This window comes from Trachypithecus francoisi, unplaced genomic scaffold (genome assembly GCF_009764315.1).
Source record: "Trachypithecus francoisi isolate TF-2019V2 unplaced genomic scaffold, Tfra_2.0 Lachesis_group1, whole genome shotgun sequence".
NCBI classification, from domain to species: Eukaryota; Metazoa; Chordata; class Mammalia; order Primates; family Cercopithecidae; genus Trachypithecus; species Trachypithecus francoisi.
In genome coordinates this window covers 71,138,546-71,154,297 of record NW_022681454.1, presented here as the reverse complement: position 1 = coordinate 71,154,297, position 15,752 = coordinate 71,138,546, and the positions used below count along the sequence as shown (strand labels likewise).

At 37.3% G+C, this 15,752-nt stretch overlaps 1 protein-coding gene across 4 annotated transcripts in view; it reads left to right on the top strand.

Annotated features, from left to right (window-relative positions):
* Positions 1–15,752, top strand: part of ADGRL3 (adhesion G protein-coupled receptor L3) — an 888,015-nt gene that overhangs the window by 626,722 nt on the left and 245,541 nt on the right. The window lies entirely within an intron of this gene.

Genomic DNA, 15,752 nt, shown 5'->3' with positions numbered 1-15,752 from the left:
TTCTAAACTTAATGCTAAAATGTATTTGTTATTCAGTATTGTCAGGAATAAGTATGTGGATTTTGTAAACCTGTAACGTATTTTCCAATTATAGGTTTTTGTTTAAAAGCTAACTTTTATAATTTGAAATAATTTAGCATACTCTTTCTGGCCCCTTGTGGTCTGTAGTTCACATACTGAGAATAATTATCCCAGAGAGTAGAATGATTTGATAGAATGATTTGATAGACTGATTTGATAGCTTTTCCTATTTGGTTGTTCATCAGTTTGTCCTGGTGGTCTCTAAAGAGATTGAGAAGGGAAAAAGAAATTGTTCAAATTCTCTTTCCATGCTGGCTGATGGAATGGTATTCTTAGTATTCAAAGGGCATTAAATAAAGGCTTGGTACTGTCAAGCTGTGAACATTCTCCTTCAGGTTTGATGTGACTGGTTGCAGATCCTGTGATAATGATGCCTACATTGAATACCGTGGTTTTCCGATGGTGATTCTGCCTTGAGCACTGCTCCAGAAAAGAGAAAGTCACTGGGATTAGTATGTCTCTAAGTAGCTATGATCAGGCTCAGTTCTCTCAGCTTCACCCCTCCCAAACTACCGCATGGAGCTTCCTGTGTTCTTTCTCCTAGGGTTTATTCACTGGCCCAGCTTCCCTAAGATTGCTACTATAGGTTCCAAGGCTGATTTCTCATTGTCTTACTTTGTTTTTGGTCTCTTTCAGAAAAGTGCTGATAGAGCTGTGTTCTCTTGTTCTGAAAAAATATGTTTAATGTCTAAGTATCACAGGTTTTGACTGAGGTATTGCTAGTCAATAATAACAATAATAATAGCTAACATTTACTTTGCACATTAACTGTGAAATCATGTGTTCAATCTAATATGATTCATATGACTCCCTCTCTCATAATTCCTTCGCAAAGAGAATCAATCATACTATTCTTCAGGATTTTCCATAGATATCACCTTTTGAGTGGTATGAACATTTATTTGTTCCCAGCTCTATTCTAAGCACTTGACATGGATTATTATTTCATTAAGCTCCCAAATCCCATGAAATAGGTAGACAATTATTATTATCTTTTTGTGAATGAGAAAACTGAGACATAGAGAAGTTCTTTAACTTTATAAAGGTAAGACAGATAATACTAAGCCTAGGAGCCAGGATTCAAACCTAGGTATTAAAAAAATAAATAAATAAATAAATAAAAAATTCTGCTATGGCAGTTTTTCATGTATAGGAAAGGAACTACGACTTAGTGCCCAGTCCTATACACTGTAATAAGTAATCCTTAGGCTGGGCCCGGTGGCTCACGTCTGTAATCCCAGCCCTTTGGGAGGACGAGGCGGGCAGATCACGAGGTCAGGAGATCAAGACCATCCTGGCTAACATGGTGAAACCCCGTCTCTACTAAAAATACAAAAAATTAGCTAGGCATGGTGGCGCACACCTGTCGTCCAAGCTACTTGGGGAGGCTGAGGCAGGAGAATCGCTGGAACCCAGGAGGCAGAGGTTGCAGTGATTGTATCACTGCACTCCAGTCTGGGTGACCGAGTGAGACTCCGTCTCAAAAAAAAAAAAGGTCATCCTTAATGAAACATTACCAGCAAGGCAGGGAAGATCTGACTATCCATAGTGTAGTATTTTTTAAGAAAATCTTTCATCATCTTATTTATTCATCTTAAGAATACAATATGACACAAATAGTTTGAAGATATATCTACTATTTACTCACCAAGTGACAAATAATTTTTTGTGTGCTTGTTATTTTCCATAAAACGTCTTTGTTCTAGTGTCACCCTTTATCTTTTACTGTTTTCGTAAACATATACTGCTTCTCTCAGAAAAAGTATTTAAAATCTTACTACAAAAAGAGGTCAGACATTCTAATGATGTATTACAAATTATATGCAAGTTAATGTACTAAATCTTGTAAAACACTAAAATGTAATATTTTATTTGATAAAATATCCTTTTTAAAAATTTTTTCAATGTTCTCTTTCCCCAAATGGTTAATGTTTATGTTATCACCAGAAAATAGTTTTATACCCATATAGTAAAAATTAATTACCTTACTGCCTGGAGCAGACAGCTGGCTGGTAGTTGTGTTGGCTGTTACCACCAAAGCCTGAGGGGGTGAAGTAGGAGGTCTGCCTTGACCTCCAAATGTAACAGTCTCCTCAGCCCCACCTGCTGCATATCCACAGCTGCAAGGTTCCAAATTATTTGGCATACTCAACATAACACATGCATACGTGCACACACACGGATGCCACTCAGGGAAATCTTCTTGAATATAACAATTCCTACTTGATAGTAGATGTAGAAGATATGCATGACAAAAATTTTATTTGGTAATCCTTACATTTTAAATTTTAATCTTAGAGTCAATTGCCTGAAGTTAAAGATCTTTTTTGAGATCTTTTATACCCTAACAGTAGGGGTAGGAACTGTTATACATATGACATCAGCCTATATAATACCATTTGGAGAATGAGAATCTTTTTTTCTTCACTGCTGAAAGGCATATGCTTCTATTTGGGAAGCATTGACTTTAGCTATTATTTGTCCCATTGCACATTAACTGGTGTTACCTTGACGCTAAGAAGCACTTGGCTCTCTCAGTGCCAAGAAGCATGTTTCTCTTTGCTAGTGATAGCTCTGGGTCCAGCAATTATTTCCATTTTTTAAGAGTGCAGCAAAAAACAATATCCCTCGCTGTTAAGTGTGGCATTAGAATATCCTAGGTGGAGTCAAACGTTAAGTACACAGCATGAATACCAATACCTGCATTTAATCCTGATATCCCACTTTGCTAAGTATATGGCCATGGACAAAACCTTTGCCACAGTGCCTCAGATTTTCCAGCAAATCTCCTTCCCAAGGTTAAGTATCAAATATTGAGTATGATATTATATGTGAAAATGCTTTATAACCTAAAGAATGCTATACAAATATTGTTTAATTTAATTTAGCAGCAATACTCTATTGCTCTAGTCAAAAGCTTAGTATATCTCACATATGGTAAGATCAAATAAAGCAGTTTTCAACTGAGTTTTCAATGTTTTTATCCTCCTTAAATCCTATTGGTTTAATTATGATACAATTTTAATTTTAGATGAAAATGTATTTTAGTTGTGAATGGCTATACATTAAAAATCTCAACTATATGCCAAATAATTTATTACAGTCTATGTAAAACTACACATGACTTTTTCTCTATGTTCTTCCTAAGGACTCCAACTGTCCTTCACTATTCAACAAATATTTTTTATGCGGTTGCATCTTATGCATGGGTTAAATTCTGAAATTGTAGGGTAAAGCAAAAAAAAAAAAAAAAAATCTTGAAAAATTTGTTAAATTACCCATGATATGTGGTCCATAATGAGTTATTCCTTAATACTAGAAAATGTGAATTTAAAAATGTCATAAAATTGCTCCAGGGTATCTAGATACCTATGTGATGAGGGGTGTAGAGAGACACAGACAGCATTGAGGGCACCTGATCACTGCTCCTCACTCGCTCTGGGCTGTGTGCTCACTGAGTAAAATGGCAAATAGAATCTTTTCTCAAACTTTTTTTAAATGCGTACAGTTGAATTTAAATCAAATTAATTTTTGATGTGACTCTACAATAGTGAATGTGTAGGAGAAAAAAGATTTTTGCCCTCATGGACTTTATCTTGTAGTGGGAGATTTAAACAATAGAAAAATTATTGACTACACAGTCAAGATTATAAAGAGATCATTATTCTAGCCATAAAAGACATATAAGATGGTTAGTCAAAGGAAGCCACTCTAGGGAGGTGACCACTGAGCTGAAGCATGAAGAATGAAAGTGAGTTGTCCATGATTACAGTTGAATAGTGTGTTCAAAGGCCCTGAAGTAGGAAATTTATAGTATGTTAACTAATTTACTCACTAAGCAAAGACTAATTAAATGCCTCATATTTGCCACGCATTTGTGGGATTGAGCAGTTTACAAGTCTGTCAAGATTTCTATTCTCATGGAGTACACATTCTAGACAAAGGAAAGTATAAATAAACAAAAAAAAGGCAAATAAATGGATAAGCTAATTTCTGGAATATAATAAGAGGAGAGAGTAGGAATATAGGCACAGGATTTAGGTGGGACCTAAATCATACCACAGTCACGCGGGGTCTTGTAAGACATGAAGAAAGTTATGGTCTTGTTTTAAAAGCTGTGAATAACTCTGAAGGGTTTATAACATAGAGTACTACATACTGTGGTTTCAATTTTTAAAAGATGACTCTAGTTACAGAGTGGAGAATGACTTAGAGAGAGGTACATCCAATCATACTGGTGTGACCTTTCCTTAAAATTTTATTACAGAATTCCCTCCTGTCCCTTCTGTTCTCCGAATATTCCATTCCTTTCTTTCCCCTCCATTTCCCACACTAGTTATTGTCCCGTGGGCAAAGTGGGTTCCCTTTTCTGATCAGATGTAGCAGAACAGTTTGGAAACAGGCAAATTCAAATGGCAAGACTAAATTCTGAGTCTCTAAGAGCAGCACCTCAAGGAATACATCCCTGGATTCCAATGTATATCCTGGGGTTAAAACCTCTGCTGAGCATAAGAGCATTAACTGCTAACGGAATAACCCCTGAAAAGACTGCATTTACTGTGCCCACACAATCAGATTCTCCTGCTGAATATTGATTCTGTTAAATCACAAATAGTTTTAGACTCTTGACTGGTGATTGTGAATCTGTTAATCTATTGCCAAGGTTAGTCTATATTGCTTCTAGTACTGAGTAGGACTTCAGTGTGAACAACTGATGTGGGGCGAAGTGGGAAGAAAGACACTGACAAAAGAAATTATAGCCTAGGTTATAATCGATCTTTGTATACTAAACCTAGCAATTTCAAATATCCTATAGATAGTGGGAAACCACAAAGAACTTCAAACATAGAAGGCATGAATATAGTCAGTTTGCATATAAATATTGATTCCAGTTCTTAAGGTGGATTGAGAGCAAAGAGAATTAGTAGGTTATTTCATAAAATGCTCTTGAGAGTACAAACTAAAAGACAGTAGCAATGGAAATAAAGAAGACATGATGGATTCATAGACTGCAGTTAAAGCATAAATAGATCTCCTTGATTGTTTAGAATTGTTGGAAATGTCAAGAGAGAAATTCTTGATACCTAATTTAGATAATTTGGGTGGATGTTGGTACTGTTCTGGAAGACAAGGGCAGTTCATGTTCAGACTAAAGATCACCCATTATTGATTCTTTGAAAGTACATGTAACATGAAACATGATTGCAAAGTGGTTGCTTTCAGTCTATAAAAGATGAAAAAAAATAATACTTTTAGGAGTGTCTGAGACCTTTAGCCTTGTCTAAGTAATTGAATTGGCCCTTCGGTCACTGGGTGGTTAGTTATCTTGAGATGTAATTTATTTAGAAAAGTATGACTAGTGGATTTATGTGATACTGAGTCTGATAAAGATCTTTCCTGGAAGTTGAAAGGTATGCCTGCCAGAATTTATTTAGGTTTTAATAAGTGAATAAATGAAGCCAGGGCTATAGAGTGGGAACCACCTCTGGTCACCAAATGGTCCATGTCTTTTCTTTGTTTCACTATTTTAAACAATTGTAGTTCTTCATTTCAATGTGCCTGTTCATTTAAGAGGGAACCCTTAGGGCATACTTGTTTGTTTGTTGGATAAAACCATCCTAAGGCACAACACAGAGCATACAGGCTGCAATGCAAGCACATAAAACCCGAGATACCAGATGGAAAATGTCTTAGCCTTGTAGTTCTGATTTGCTAAAGTAAAAAAATAAAAATAAAAAGCACGAGGTGTCGGGGGGTGGATGTAGGGGCAAACATTTAAATTTTGTTTCTGTTGTTTTCCCCCGTTAATACAGAAATTTGGTGTTGGTATCTTACAGAAAATGAGTTTTTAAAAGCATATCTTCAGAGTTTAAAAATCATCCCATCCTCTTTGCAAAAATCTGCATTATTATTTTTCTTTATAAAATCTACCCAGCTGAAATATTTTCTGATGAGTTTAAATGCATATGAACTAGTGCTCTAGAGAATGTCTTAATTGAGTACTTCATTTTGTACTTTATTGAAATGTGTACTTTGAAAACATTGGTGAAATTTGCTGTTTCCCACCTGGCATCAGCAACAGCTGGAGCCTGGCCCATTTACGATGGCCTACACTCACGCAGTACTAATCTAAAGCAAATGTCATATGAAAATCTATGTCCCTGCCCCTTCTTCTGTTAAACGCATCTAAGACAAAAGTAAGAACATAATATTTTGTTTAAGCTCAGCTATTTTTCTTTTTCTCCTCTTCCCTTACCATTTCTGTTGCTCTAAAACTATTACTTGCAGTCATGCTCTTAACTGAAATATTTATAGGGAAAAGATTTGTTTTAAATGAGCAGATGGGCCAGACCTGAGACAAGCTGCTATATTAATAAACATGTGTGGTGCTTTATCAGTAATGGAGCCTATTTTGACATTTCTTCCGGATGATTTGTATAGCCTATCACTATCACACCTGGTGCAGGGACAATAAATGGGCACTTAATAGTCAAGCAGTGTGCGAACACCTTCCATTATAACTTCATTATGTCAGATATAATCATCTATTACTGAATGTCAGGCACTTAATTTATGATCAGTTGCCCTATGGAATTAGTGGCCAAACAAATGAATAGTCCATTCACGTCACTTTTGCTGTAAATGTGTTTCTCGTAATACCAGCCCCCTTTTTTAAAGCACACAGACTTAATCTGATATCCTTTGAGATTTTAAAACATAAGATGTTTTGTTTCATATTTGTGAATTTTGAGAAGTGGGAAAATGTGAATAACATATGATGTAAAATTCCATACTCAATTATGTTAATGCCCCTATCTGTTTAAAATAAGCACAATTCTTTTGTTTCCTTTACCAATGAATTGCAGTTTGATTTTGGTAAAGTGACAATGCTTTTTGGAAAAAAAAAAAACTTGGCTCTAGAGATCTGCTATACAATAATGTGAATATAGTTAATACTGTACTGTACACTGAAAATTAGTTGAGGGTAAATTTCATATTATGTGTTTTTTTTACCACTTTTTTTTTTAAAGAACTTCTCCATTGGACAACATAAACAGGGTAGAGTTAGTTAACCGTGGCACTATCAAAGCAATATGTACAAAAGACATAGCGAAAAGAGAAGCTTAGGTTTCTGAGAGAGGCGCCAAGAGGAATAAAGACAGTCAAAGAACTGGTACTTTGTAGGCTTTAATAATTAATGTTCCTGGTTGGACATGGTAGTTCACGCTTAAAATCTCAGCACTTTGGGAGGCCATGACAAGAGGATCTCTTGAGACCAGGAGTTTGAGATTGGCCAGGACAACATAACAAGAATCCCATCTCTACCCCCAAAATTTTTTTTTTGGAAACAGAGTCTCACTCTGGCACCCAGGTTTGAGTGTGGTGGCACCATCATGGCTCACTGCAGACTTGACCTTCCAGGTTCAAGCAATCCTCTTACCTCTGCCTCCCAGGCTAGGACTACAAGCACAGGTGCTATCATGCCCAGTTAATTTTTCTGTTTTTTTGTAGAGATAGAGTTTTGCCATGTTGCCCAGGCTTCTACAAAAATTCCTTTAAAATTAGCCTAGCTACTCAGGAGGCTAAGGCAGAAGGATTGCTTGAGCTCAGGAAGGTGGGCTACAGTGAGCTAACTCCACACCTCTACACTCCAGCCTCGGCAACAGAGTGAGATGAGACCTTGTCTCTAAATAAACAAACAAAACAAACAGACAAAAAAGAATTAATGTTCCCTGCTGGCATCTGCAGAACTTTTTGCCCTCTTCTTTGGACATAAGAACCTGCTATTGGAACTCCACCATGTCTATGTTCAAGATCATTATTAGAGAAATCCTTAGACTCTCAATTGAAGTTACTATCCATGAAAAGATTCTTTCCGAGATGTCTAGCCTATTATCTAATGAGGACCTTAGAACGGAGTCAGTGACAAGACGAACTGTAGGGGGAAAGAAGTATCAAAGACTGTTTAAGAATCAGTTAAACTATTTGACCAGCCAGATTAGGAAGAAACTGAATGCTACAGAATAGGAAAATATTAACAAACTGTTCATAGAGATGGATGGTATGAGAATGAATCTACAATAGACATATTAGAATTGTCTTAAGCTATTTGAAGGGCTAGAGATGCCAAAAAGGAGATCGTGTCAGTGTCATAATATTATCGACCTAGCTTTATTACTCCTAGTTCTAGCTTTACCGTTTTGTTTTGTTTTATTTTATTTTATTTTATTTTACTTTATTTTATTTTATTTTTTGAGACAGTCTCGCTCTGTGCCCAGGCTGGAGTGCAGTGGTGCCATCTTGGTTCACTGCAACCTCTGCCTCCCAGGTTCAAGCGATCCTCGTGACTCAGTCACCCAAGTAACTGCGATTACAGGTGCCCACCACCACACCAACTAATTTTTGTATTTTTAGTAGACACAGGATTTCACCATGTTGGCCAGGCTGGTCTCAAATGCCTGATCTCATGTGATCCACCCACCTCTGCCTCCCAAAGTGCTAGGATTACAGGTGTGAGACACCACACCCGGCCTAGCTTTGTCATTTTAAATAACAAATAAGAGAGGGAGAATTTTGATTCTGACAACTTTCATAGTTTCATTCTCATGACTGATGGCACTCACACTGGAAACAAGGTGATAGAATAGAAGGTCATTAACTTCTCTGTCAGGCCTATACGCTTAAAGAAACCATGCATTTTGGTGATGTCTTCAATAGCTAAAAAATGTCATGAAGATGAAGAAAGGAAAAGATGCTAAGTGGGGGATAACCAGGAGTGAAGCAGGGGAGGTGGGCTAGGTATTCCTAACATTCTAAATTTAAAAGCCCTGGTTCTGTGAAAGAATGCAGTTTCAATGTCTGGCCACATTGATGCATTTATAACTGGCGTGGACTGCCTCTGAGATTTACTTCCAGTGGACATTAGTGGTCAATAGATAATTAGTCTCTAGACTATACCTTTGACCTAAATGGCTGGAAAGTTCATTAAGGTGTCCGGGTTATGGGGTAAGATATTTTAATAGCCAACTCAAATAAAATTGTTAAGGTTTAGTAGGTGAAACCTCATGCTAAGGTGACCTAGCATGGCTCTGGCTGAGACTGTTTAGGGGTGCAAGCTTCCCAAGAACTGATCAAGACTGCTGTCTTTTACATATCTTAACCCTCAGGCAAGTATAATCAGAATGAAGGGGTAAGTGGCAGCAAGTTTCAGCTGGCTGGCCAAAAAAAAAAAAAAAAAAAAAAATCTAAAGCCTGCAGATTAAGCTTTATATAGAAAAGCCCTGAGCCAGTTCAAGCCCTAGACAACTGAGTAGACCTCAGAGCCTGTTCTAAACCACGAGACTGGCATTTGGCAGTGTAGGGGCCAAGGGAAAACATTCTTTCTGCCCTCTAATGTTCGCTGAACATGAAATGACCAAAGGAGAAAAAGGCATACAAGATTTATTTAATGCACATATACAATGCATGACACTTGAAGAGGGACCAGGGAGTTTAGGCTTAAATACTCTTTTCAGAGGGGAGAGATGTGTGGGCTTGGCAGGCAAACATTAATTTGTAAATGATTCTCTCACGAAAAAGGATGGGACCTACGGGTTATGACTTATTGTGAAGATAAAGCTTCCCAGGTAATCTCTTGGAGCTGTCCTCAGGACACCAGATGAAAGTCAGTCTTTTCCAGTGTTCATTTTTCCTGGATATTTGTTGAGATTCCTAGGGAGGGTATCTTAATACAATTGTGTTTCTTTTAGAAAGAAGGTTTCTTAGTCAGATAAGGAAATTCTGCAGAAATCCCTTCCAGTGCTTCCAGAAAGACCATCAGACCTTGTTCTGAGACATTTGAATTTTTAAAGCTCTAAGCATGCCAAAGCACCATATTTTGGGGAATTATTTTCTGTGCCCCAATAGCAGGGATTTCCTGTAATCTACTGTTCTTTCCTCATCATCTTATATGTATTTTTCTCACAGCTTCACTGGATTGACTATATCAAAAATCTAGCTTAATCATCTGAAACCTTGTTGGAAAACCTGAATATATAATCAATCACTTCACTGGCCTAGATTCTGTTTTTCACTTCCTTTCTCTCTCTTTCTTTCTTTCTTTCTTTCTTTTTTTAAGAAGGGGTCTCTCTTTAAAAAAAAAAAAAAAAAAAAAAAAAAAAAAAGAGAGAGAGAGAGCCTGGTCCCCCAGGTTGGAGTGCAGTGTTGTGATCATAGCTCACTGCACCTCTCAAGCAATCCTCTCAAGCAATCCTCTTATCTCAGCCTCTCGAGTAGCTGGGACTACCAGCATGTTTTTCTCTTCTTTCTGACCATTGAGTTCATGTAGAGCCGCGTATAGTTCCTGAAGTGTCTACATCTAAGATTTTGAGGATTTTCGTGTGAAAATAAAACCATTAAGTAATAGTGCCATTCTAGAAATTAAAAGAAAAAAAAGTGTTTGTTTATATTTTTATCTTCAAATATATATTTATTTTTGCTGGTTATGCCAAGACTGAGTTGCAAATTGAAGTATGTATCACACTTTGTAGGTGGTAGAAAAAATACTGGCTGCACTGAAATTTTATATAAAATAAGGATTATAGTTTTTGCAAGGACACTTGGTTTATTTTGCATTAAAAAAAATGTGTAAAGGTGAACATGTAACAGCCCAATGGGTTCACCTTGCCTGCTGCGTAGACATTGCAAATTTATCAAGACAGGGGAATTGCAGTAGAGAAAGAGTAATTCACTGAGAGCCAGCTATGTGGGAAACTGGAGTTTTATTACTCAAATCAATCTCCCTGAGCATTCAGGCATCAGAGTTTTTAAGGACAACTTGGTGGGTAGGGGGAAGCCAGTGAACCAGGAGTGCTGATTGGTCAGGTCAGAGATAAAATCATAGGGAGTCAAAGCTGTCTTCTTGGATTGAGTCAGTTCCTGGGTGGGGGCCACAAGATCAGATGAGCCAGTTTATCAGTCTAGGTGGTACCAGCTGATTCATCAAGTGCAGGATCTGCAAAATATCTGAAGCAGTGACTTTAGGAGCAGTTTAGGGAGGGTCAGAATCTTGTAGCCTCCAGCCGCATGACTCCTAAACCGTAATTTCTAATCTTGTGGCTAAGTTGTTAGTCCTGCAAAGGCAAACTAGTCCCCAGGCACGAAGGAGGTTTGTTTTGGGAAAGGGCTGTTATTGTCTGTATTTTAAACTATAAACTAAGTTCCTCCCAAAGTTAGTTCAGCCTATGCCCAGGAGTGAACAAGAACAGCTTGGAGGATAGAAGCAAGATGGAGTTGGTTGAGTCAGATCCCTTTCACTGTCTCAGTCATAATTTTGCAAAGGCAGTTTCAATCCCCCCTTTGAGTTTTAAAACATGTTAATCTTAAGGTACAGGCTATGAAGATCAGAAAAGGTCATCAAGGGCTCTGGGTTTTTCCTGCTGACAGGGGACATAGCGAGAATGGGAGTTGACCCCAAGATGAGGGGAGTGAAACCACTTTGTACTTGGCTGAGCAAACTCACATGAGCCAGGCTGGGGGTCCAAGGCTTGCATGACAAAGGCATTAGTACTTACATCTATAATTTTAGTACAGTATTGAAGTGAACAGCGTACTACAAGGTAAATAATGAGTACTAGGACGAAGAGTGCAATTCCTAATTTTAAAGGTAAAACCCAAAGCCAGTCAGCCCATTTTGTAATCAGCCCATCCCCCATGGGAGTGTCATTTCTCAGTGGGGGTTGCACATGTTTCCATGTCTTCCAGGTGGCAGAGAGCATGATGCTCTGATCCAAGCATGCAAAGAGCTAAGTATCTCTTTATAACTGACGTTAGCTATTTTTTAAAGCATGTGCTTTTATGTTATATATTATACACCAAGGGTAAAAGCTTTCCCATAATTCAGAGTAATTTTTGATACCCCCAAAACTTAAAACCATTGGATAACTCAAAGCAAGACAGAACAGAGCCTTAGATATTGAGAGCGATCTATCTGCTTTTAATTCCCTGGGGTTTCATGAGGAAAACAGAGATTTTTTTTTTTTTTTTTCCAAAACGAGTTCTGCAGCTCGTCCTCTGTTTTTCCCAAGGAGTCCTAGGCTACCACTAGCAGAAGTTACCTTAGGACCTCTCATGTGTGCTTTAAGACTGTCAAGACTGAAAAAAAAAAAAGAAAAGAAAAGATAAAAAGAAAAATGATGCGACTGACTGAGAAGAAAAAAAAATCATTTTTCCAGAAAAACAAGATCCAAGAAGAGAAAAACATAAAGGCCTTTTAAATATACCTATAACTTGTTTATCCATTAAGCTGATGTTTAATCGTAGTGCTCTTTAAAAAAATAAATCCTTTTAAATCTTGTATTATCTGACTTTAGCCACATCAAGTAGCCAATATTTCTAGCTTTTGAGCTTTGCCAAAGGTAACCTCTCAGGTGCTTCAAAGACATGGTAAGGAGCTTTTTTTTTTTTTTTTTTTTTACAAGATTTGCAGTCTCCCCATGGGCAGTTTAGAGAAAAGAAAATTCAAGACAGGAAATCAGAAGCCATCCATGGGGGTAAAAAACCTCAATAAATGGCAAAGTTATGCAAATAGCAAACCAGAAATGTATCATTCCAGAAGCCAAGAATTGAACCTGGGCCATCATGGTCAAAAGATAAAGCCTTAACTACTGAGCTACACAGCATTGAGCGATTTCTATTGTTTTTCCCATAAGGAGCCTAGAGAAGCCAATTTTGAGCTTGCAAAGGCTTTTAACTGCTCAAGATAATTTTTAGGGGTAACCACGAAATGAACTTCAAAAGTCCTGTCCTCCAGATGGCAGAAACCAAAAAAAGTATCCCAACATGGGCAACAAGAGCAAAGTTAAACTCTTAAAGATGAAAAACAAGACAGAGAAATTTTATCCAGTATTGCTTTGTGTCCTTAAAAGCTTAACCTTGTGACCACTGAAGAATATCTCATCTAAAAATAATGACAAATTTTTGAGAATTCACACTTTTTCCAATTTTAGTCCTTTCTTATATTTCACAAAGATTAATCTCTTTAAAATTTCTAAACTAGAAAAAGTATTCATTATAATAAAGCTGCAACATTCTATGATTTCTGAGAAAAACATTCTATAACTAGGTTTCTCTTAAACTATGTAAATATCTTATTGTCTGTACTATGGAATAATATTTGAGACAAAAATTATTGAAACATTGGAGTCTTAAAAGTCATAGAAGCCAAGTGGAAACAATTTAAGTGTAGCGTTTCCTGTATAAGATCCACTGGATTTTTTTTTCTGTGATTTAGAGTAGATAATGTTAAATGGTTGATATGAAACTTTATAGTCCCTTTTTCAATTTTACCCATGAAAGTTGAATGTGTGGTATTAGGACATTATGCATTTCTAAAACTATATGAATCTGAAGTACCCCATAATTTCAAATCAAGAGACATGTAAAACCCAAATGTCTTCCTTATGCTAATATTTTTCCTTGAATAACAATGTTATTCATGAATACTTATGGTACCTATTAACATTTCATTTAAAATGACTGTATTTATCATAAAACAAATTTACTTCTGTTGAACGTTTTATATGTTCTTGATTAGGAAAAAATTGATGAATGGTTCCCATTTATTCTATCATGTAAAAACTTTGACTGTATAAACATGTAATTTACAATATGACTTTTACTCCACTGTAAATGTAGTGGTAATACTGAATAATAGAAGAAAAATCAAAATCAAAGACTTAGGAAATATCATTAGAAATTTCAATAGCAGGTTGGGCATGGTGGCTCACACCTGTAATCCCAGCACTTTGGGAGGCCTAGGCAGGTAGATCACAAGGTCAGGAGATCGAGACTGTCCTGGCTAACACAATGAAACCCTGTCTCTACTAAAAATACAAAAAATTACCTGTGGAGGGTGCCTGTAGTCCCAGTTACTTGGGAGGCTGAGGCAGGAGAATGGAGTGAACGCGGGAGGTGGAGCTTGCAGTGAGCCGAGACCACGCCACTGTACTCTAGCCTGGGTGAAAGAGCGAGACTCCTTCTCAAAAAAAAAAAAAAAAGAAAAGAAAAAAAGAAAAAGAAAGAAAGAAATTTCAATAGCCAATAGAATAAGGATAAGAAAGGTCACCACTGACTGAATGGCAATTCTAAACCTGCTACATTGGTGTTTCATATAGAATATTGCAAATTCTGGCCGGGCGCGGTGGCTCAAGCCTGTAATCCCAGCACTTTGGGAGGCCGAGACGGGCGGATCACGAGGTCAGGAGATAGAGACCATCCTGGCTAACACGGTGAAACCCCGTCTCTACTAAAAAAAAAATACAAAAAATTAGCCGGGCGAGATGGCGGGCGCCTGTAGTCCCAGCTCCTCGGAGGCTGAGGCGAGAGAATGGCGTAAACCCGGAGGCGGAGCTTGCAGTGAGCTGAGATCCGGCCACTGCACTCCAGCCTGGGCGACAGAGCGAGACTCCGTCTCAAAAAAAAAAAAAAAAAAAAAGAATATTGCAAATTCTTTTGAAAATTTGACAAAATAAATATTTTTATCCTCATTATAGAAATAAAAGGCCGAGGCTTACAGAGATGAAGTAGTTCATCCAGCTATTAAGTGCTAGAGTCAGGACTCTGGAATAGATTATAAACAGTAACCACATTTTTTAGAGTTGGTAAAAGATACAATAAAAGTAGCAAAATACTGTGCCAGGGAGGAAAAACTTCCTCTACCCACTTAGGTCTTATTTTAAGAGGCCTGCAAATTAAACTGACAAAAGACAGATTAACAGGAGAAAAAGCTTATTTACAAGTGCAATGCACCTGTAGACTGCTCAGTGGTGAGTAACTTATCATTGCTACCATCACAAAGGCAATTAGGATGTGGTGCTTACATACCTAACCTAGTTGGGGAAAGGGAGAGGATAGAAACACTTCTATGGTTTCTTTGGAAAAAACAAATGGGTTTTTAGGAGAACGAATGGGAAGATGATAGGAAAGTTTGTGATAATGTTCATCTATACAGGTCTGATTGGTCTATTTGTCTTCTTTAGGGCATTAAAATTTTCCAAAAGGGACTCAGACTTGGTATGTTCTCTGTCTACCCCCTAGGAGTAGTCCCACCCTGAAATGGGAATTTATGGCAGCCTCATATTTTTAGAAGTTCTGTTTTTAGGGAAGTTTTGGGAAGGATTCTGTCTGCATCTATAGATTCTCAAAGGTTTTGAGCCTAAAATAATCTTCATGCCAACTGCCAGAAGTTCTTAGTGGCCCCTCACTATCATCTGTTATGAAACAACTTAAAAATAATAGTCATGGTAGTCTTCTAGGAAGAGACAATTACACACTGTTGTCAGTAAACAGACCTTATTTCCTAGGGATAGGGTGGGGAGCTGGCATTGCATTATCATTTTAAAGTTAAATGAATGAGAATTCCATGGATGGTGCTCTCAAATGAAGAGTTCCATTGTCATGATGTGCTTCATACAGTTGAGGAGTAAGCTCTAGAATGGCATTGTTATTGTTGTTGTTAATAAAGTTTGTTTGGGGGAGGGAGCAAAAAAAAAGAAAGAGAAAGAAAATAAAATGTTTTCTCATGAAACTCTCTTTACCATGAATCACCTTCCCCAGATCCCAAGCTATAGCTAAATAAATACATCATGGTGCTATTTAGTAGTAATTACACTTGCTGGATTCTATCATAAGAG